Source organism: Zingiber officinale, chromosome 10B, assembly GCF_018446385.1.
Source record: "Zingiber officinale cultivar Zhangliang chromosome 10B, Zo_v1.1, whole genome shotgun sequence".
NCBI classification, from domain to species: Eukaryota; Viridiplantae; Streptophyta; class Magnoliopsida; order Zingiberales; family Zingiberaceae; genus Zingiber; species Zingiber officinale.
The window spans coordinates 38,260,981-38,268,103 of record NC_056005.1 but is presented as its reverse complement, the minus strand read 5'-3'; positions in this window follow the sequence as shown (position 1 = coordinate 38,268,103).

Sequence of the window (7,123 nt, the reverse complement as noted above, 5' to 3'; positions counted from 1 at the left end):
AGCATTTACATAGAAAATATTCAATTTCGCTCGAGCGTACCAATCCGATCGGTCTCTCATGCAGTCGGTCAAAGCCCAAAGGAGCATATATATTACAGATGTTTAATTTCTCCCGGGTATATAAATTCGACCGGTCTATTAGATAAGTCGGGAATTCTTCATATATAAGCAAGACACTTAACTTATCATACAAATATGGAGATTATCATAAAAAAGTTCATTCATCATTATATATCACTCAAAGGATAACTAGGAGATCCACTTCCGTTGATTATAATTTTTCTATGGGATTTCTCTACATATGGTGAACATATTGAAAAAGTTTGTTTATATAAACACTTACGTGGTTTTAACGATAAGGAAATCACACAAGGAAAGACAGATAAGTATAAATTTTCATTAACATTTTATAAACAACAAGTAGTATACAATGATTATGAAAGTATGAAAAGACATAGATACCAAATCTCAAGATTACTCAAATTTGCTTAGGAGGTCTTTTGGAAGTTCTTGGTAAGTTGTTTGTGATCTATAAATAGGGGAGGAGGATCTACAGATAGGCAACCTCTCTCTCTTAATTGTTGGATTACTCCTTCAACAGAGTGGGTGAGAGTTCCTATAATGTACCTAGCATACTCCTCACTAAACTCAAGAGAACTTAAATAAGCTCTGCGCCTGCTTTGCCAACGCTCTTCCTCGCCTGCCATATATGCTTGAAATTATTATAGGATATCCTTTTCCCCTTACAAAGTAGTTTTCTCTGCCTTAACCTTCGCTAGTTCATTTAAGAGCGAGCTTATTTGCATATTTTGGGCTCGCAATCTTTCTTGTTGTTGGAACAAGGCAAATTATTTAGAAGCCAATTATCGGGCTAACTCAGGGGACCCCGAACTATGTGATTACTGTAACTGGTTTAGCAGAGTAGTTTTGTAAGCCACATCCGAGAGAGTTTTATCCTTTAAGGCCTTTTCGACATCAAGCGTAGAATTAAGCCCTTGTAATTGTAGCTCTAAGTTTCTTTTTTCTTCCTCTCAGGATTGTAGCTGATTCGGTGGTAAGAGTGGGGTCCCGTACGGGGAGTTATCGAGGACACGTGGAAGGCGGTCAAGGCGGTCAACTCATACGGGTGGCCGGGCGGAAGATCGCCTGGCCAATCGGGGATCAAACGTAGGTAGCGCCCGATCGGGACGGAGGTAGTCCGATCGCGGGTTGGGCTTTCGACGCTCATGAGTTCGCATATGATGAGCGATACGCCGAGCGTCTGATTCGCTCGGCATAGCCGTGGAACAATGGAGTACACATTTTGTCCGAGTATAGGGCCGAGCGGACTACCCGCTCGGTCCAGTATGCGTGCCCCCGGATGTCAGCATGGCCGAGCAGCTCTCCCGCTCGGTACGGTAGCATACAAAAGATGCGGAAGAAGACAAAGGGGACAACCAAAGATGTCCTTCTTGAGACACACGCCGCCGACAAACAGCATGGTCGGCGGCTGGACCGGACAGAGGATCGTACTGTGGAAGTTTCTACTGTCACGTCAGGGATATGCTCGGAGAATTAAGGTATGGCGTTTGGCGCAATTTTCTGACACGACCATTTCTAGGTATGCCTTGAGGGGCGTGCACGCCTTGGAGAGTGTGCATGCGCCCTCACGGAGCCCTATATAAGGGCCCTCAACCTTTGGTAGAGGTATGCATTCTCATCTACAGTAGTTCTTGGCCTAGTTGCTCTGCTTCTACTTCATCTTGCCATTGCCTGACTTGAGCGTCGGAGGGTCGTTGCCGAGAACCCCTTCCCGGCTCGGCTTTGTTGCAGGCTCACCGGAGGTCCACGTTGTCAGTCGGAGACAGCAGAGAGCGTCATATCCCCAGCATCCATCGACTCATCACTCAAACAGGATCAAATTGGTGCCGTCCGGCAACGTTAAACTCTAGAGTCGGTCTGGCGACTATAAACCCCCCAGCTTGAAGACCGTCGAGCGACGACGTTAAACTCTAGGGTCGTAGCGGTGACCAAAAATATCCCGCTCGGAAGACCGTTGAGCAGCGACGTTAAACGCTAGAGTCGGTCTGACGATTATAAACCCCCCGGCTTGAAGACCGTCGAGCGGCGACGTTAAACTCTAGGGTCGTGGCGGCGACTAAAAATATCCCGCTCGGAAGACCGTCGAGCGGCGACGTTAAACGCTAGAGTCGGACCGGCGACTATAAACCTCCTGGCCTGAAGACCGTCGAGCGGCGACGTTAAACGCTAGAGTCGGACTAGCGACTATAAACCTCCCGGCCTGAAGACCGTCGAGCGGCGATGTTAAACTCTAGGGTCATAGCGGCGACCAAAAATATCCCACTCTGAAGATCGTCGAGCAGCGATGTTAAACACTAGAGTCAGTCCGACGACTATAAACCCCCCAGCTTGAAGACCGTCGAGCGGCGACGGTAAACTCTAGGGTTGTAGCGGCGACGGTAAACTCTAGGGTCGTAGCGGCGACCAAAAATATCCCACTCGGAAAATCATCGAGCGGCGACGTTAAACCTTGAATTCAGTCCGACGACTGTAAGAGCCCGGCCTGGTGGAAATCATAAATCCCAAGGATAGAGAACCACGACCTACCGGCACGTCATTAGTTCGAGCTCACCATTATTTCCGTCGACCAGGAAAAATAAACTAATGAAGCTAGGAGCAGAATTTCATTGAACAAATAGGGGTCTTTCGACCGATCGACAAGATTACAAAAAAAACACTTCAGGAAAAACAAACTAACGGAGCTAGGAGTAGAATTTCATTGAACAAAAAGAGGTCTCTCAACCGATCGACGAGATTACAAAAGACACTTCACTCAAGAAAGTTAAAAATATCTTTGGGCATGTTGCTGAGGAGCGCGGCGTGTTCCCTAACAGGGATGATCAGGGATTCCGGAAGGTGGCCCTGGGCCTTCAGGTGATCAGTCGTGGCAGTGATGGCTAATTCAAAGGCATGGACGAGCCGCTCGCAGACCTTCTGAACAAATTCATCCGAGCGGATGTACTTCTGCCTCAATATGGTGAAGCGACTCGGCTCGGCCTCTTGGTATTCCTTGAAGGTAGCGCGCGCAGCGTCGAGAGCCTCCTGAAGGGCCTTCATCTCGTCCTTAACAGCTGCCACCTTCGCCGAGCGACCCTTCTTCTCGTTGGCCAATAGCTCGGCCAATTCCTTCACCCGCTCCTCTAGGGATCGAGCCTCAACATTCTTTGCATCCAGATCGGCAATGGCTTGATTCTTTCGAGTGGTCGCCAAGTCTATCTTCCGGTCAAAGGTTTTGACCTGCTTCTCTAACTGATCTAGCAGGTACGCCTGATCGGTCGTCTTCTTCCGTTCGACCTCCAGTAGCTTCTTGGTTTTGTCCAACTCCTTCTGCAGCTCGGCGTATGAGGGGCTTTGAGAAGAGGACGGCCCGCCAGAAATCTTGAGCTTCTTCAGCTCTTCTTCTAACATCGCCAGGCGGCCAGAGACGACCATGCTTTCCACCCAGTTCTGATAAAAGCCAAAGTTGTTAAGCACCGAGCGGAAAAGTCATGCGAATAAGTTGCAAGAAACTCACCCCGATGGAATGCTGCAGGTGGTTGTCGCCCAGCTAACCGGGAGGCATCGCGGCGACACAAGTGCGCACGTCTTCCCATACCTTGGCAAGCGACCCACAGATTGTGATGACGTGTTCAGGGGTCATTGGCTGAGCGGATTCGACCATATAGTCCTCTGTTGGAAGGCGCAGGACAACCTTTATGATGCGGCGTCCGCCTGGCGTCGTATGAGTGGACATCGAGGGATCAGACGGCTAGTCGAATGGTGCAGAAAGTATGCCCGAGCAGCGAATCCTTTGAGGCACTGGAGGTAAAGAGCTGACCGGCACCGCCTCGATGGGATCTGTCGGCATGTCCAGCTGAGAGGGTGTCCGGTCGGAGGAAAGGGCCTCAACTGATGGAGCCTTGCCTCTGGGAGAAAGATCCCCCGTCCACTCAGGCACTTGTATGGCTGAGGTGCCCGAGCGCAGAGGCGCTTCAGTCCGACGTCTCTTCCGGTTAAGGGGGGGATCGTCCTCTGGCTCAGAGTCCCCTTCCCGAGCGGCAGGCTCCCGGCTGGAGGTTGCTCCGCCCATTAACTCCACGGGAGAGGTCTGAGTGGCAGACTCCCCAACACCCACCTCGCTCTCACCTTCGTGAGAGCCGACCGGAGCGATGTCCAATCGCTCCATTTCTTTGGCGGCTACTTCCTCAATCGCTTCGGACTTCTTCTTCAAGATGCTGAACAGCACAGATTCCATCACGATGTTTGCTGCGAAAGAAGAGAAAAAAAATTAGTTAGATGCAAAGTAAAGAAACCAGTAAATTCCTTACCAAAGCTGTTCGAGAGTTTGGTTCGGCTCGGGCTCAGACGGAACATGTACATGACACCCTCCGGTAGCAGTTTGATGATATCGAACTTCAGGCCGGCCAGCATATTTGTGGGTTGGAGATAGTCCGGCCGGGTCTTGTATCTCTTTAGCTCGGGAGAAGTAGGGGGTCCGACCTGCCACTTCGCTTGGAAGGGAAGTCGCCCGGGGAGACGCAAGAACAAGAAGTAATCCTTCCAATGTTTATTGGAGGAGGGCATTTTGTCGAAAAAGACTAAGCCGATCTGAGACTGGAATAGATAAGTGCCCAGCTCGGACTGCTTGGGATAGTAGAAGTAGTAAAAGACTTCCAGACGGAGGGGAATGTTGTGGATCTTGAATAATACCACAACTCCACACAGGAGGCGGAAGGAATTCGGTACAAGCTGGGTGAGCGGAATGCCAAAGAAATTATAGACTTCAACGATGAAGGGGTGGAGAGGAAACTGCAGCTCGGCCACAAACTGATCGCGGAAAAAACAAATCACGTCGTTTGTGTGGGCGGTCGGAAGGTGAAGCCAAAATAAGTTCGAAGTCGGAAGGGAAGTCAAAGGCGTCGACCAGGCTCTCCGCGTCCCGCGTGTTAAACCGCGACTCCATGGTCGTGTACCATGGGCCAGGAGCGAGCTCAGGGGAATGAGAGGTACTGGCCATCGCCAGAACAGTAGGGAAAGCGAGGGTTAAAGAAAAACGGAATGGCCAACAAGGAAAATGATTGGAACAGTACTAAGGTGCAAAGATGCAAAGCAAAACATGAGAGATCGAAGAACCAAAGAGGGGAGAGTTCTTACAGAGGAAGGGAGGATCGAAGGAGAAGGCGAGCGACTGGAATGCTGAGGAGCAAGTTCGCCGGAGCACTGAATAGCATGAACGAGATGACACAGAAGCGGTGGAGGAGAAGAAGACGACCTTATAAAGGTTGGGCTTGACCGAGCGAAACCGTCCGATCTAGGTCACGGGATCCGAGGAGAAGATTCGACCGTAGAATTCAAAAGGCCAAAAGTCACATCAGCCATGACAGTGCGAGTGAGCGGTGATGGCTGTATGGCCACGTGGTGTCGACTCATGGGTTGCATTTAATGAGCCCCATTACGCCAGCGTGGTCGCATGCTCGACCTTAATGGCGAGGATTTGCACACATTCCAAGGAGATTCTAAGGACCGACAAGCAAAACTTTCCAAGGGCCAGCGGGTGTCATGTCGAGCGGCAGTGCCCATTCGTACAATGCCCGATCGGATAAGACATTTACATCAGTGATAGAACGGTCGTCGCGTCATCAGGCCGATAGTGCAGTCAGTCGCACTTGCAGCCTCCTTCGACTAGACTTGAGGGGGAGGCACGTGATCCGGTGGTAAGAGTGGGGTCCCGTACGGGGAGTTATGGAGGACATATGGAAGGCGGTCAAGGCGGTCAACTCATGCGGGTGGCTGGGTCGAAGATCGCTTGGACAATCGGGGATCAAACGTAGGTAGCGCCCGATCAGCGCAGAGGTAGTCCGACCGCGGGTCGGGCTTTCGACGCTCATGAGTTCGCATATGATGGGCGATACACCGAGCGTCTGATCCGCTCGGCATAGCCGCGGAATAATGGAGTACACATTTTGTCCGAGTATAGGGCCGAGTGGACTACCCGCTCGGTTCGGTATGTGTGCCCCCCGGACGTCAGCATGGTCGAGCGGCTCTCCCACTCGGTACGGTAGCAGACAAAAGATGCGGAAGAAGACAAAGGGGACAGCCGAAGATGTCCTTCGAGACACACGCCGCCGACAAACAACATGGTCGGCGGTCGGACTGGACAGAGGATCGTACTGTGGAAGTTTCCACTGTCACGTCAGGGATATGCTCAGACAATTAAGGTATGGCGTCAGACGCACTTTTCTGACACGACCATTTCTAGGTATGCCTTGAGGGGCGTGCACGCCTTGGAGAGCGTGCACGCACCCTCGCGGAGCCCTATATAAGGGCCCTCAACCTTTGGTAGAGGTATGCATTCTCATCTACAGTAGTTCTTGGCCTAGTTGCTCTACTTCTGCTTCATCTTGCCATTACCTAACTTGAGCGTCGGAGGGTCGTCGCCGGGAACCCCTTCTCGGCTTGGCTTTGTTGCAGGCTCACCGGAGGTCTACGTCGTCAGCCGAAGACAGTAGAGAGCGCCACATCCCCAGTATCCGTCGACTCATCGCTCAGACAGGATCAGTAGCAATTGGCGGGTGTCTTGTAAAGCCTTTTCTAAGCTAGTAGTAAACTCAGCTTGAGACTTCACCTTATCTCGTAATTGAATGAGTTCATTATTAGGGAGGTTGGAAGCAGCTTGCAATTCCTCCACTTTATCTTTTAAGATCTGATTAGTTCTCTCTAAGTCTACAACTATTTTGCCCAAATGCAAGCTCGAAGCATATAGCTGGATTGAATAATAGCATGGTTACATTTTATAGGTACGAAATAAGGAAGTTAGAATTAAAAACTTATTATAGTAGCTTGGTGACTGTGGTCATCGACACACTCAGATAGGGTACTTCTTTTCATATGTGCCTGAGACTGTAACCAGGATTCACCTCGGGACTCCTTTAATTGAAGTAGTCCATATGAAACAGGGGCAAAAGTTTGACCAAGCTAGGAAGGTAAGTCATGTGCTTGTTTGAAGAAGATGGAGGAACTGGTAGAGGTTATAAATGGTGAAAAAGAAGGAGGAAGTTCAGAAGCCTATAAAGATGGGTCAGGA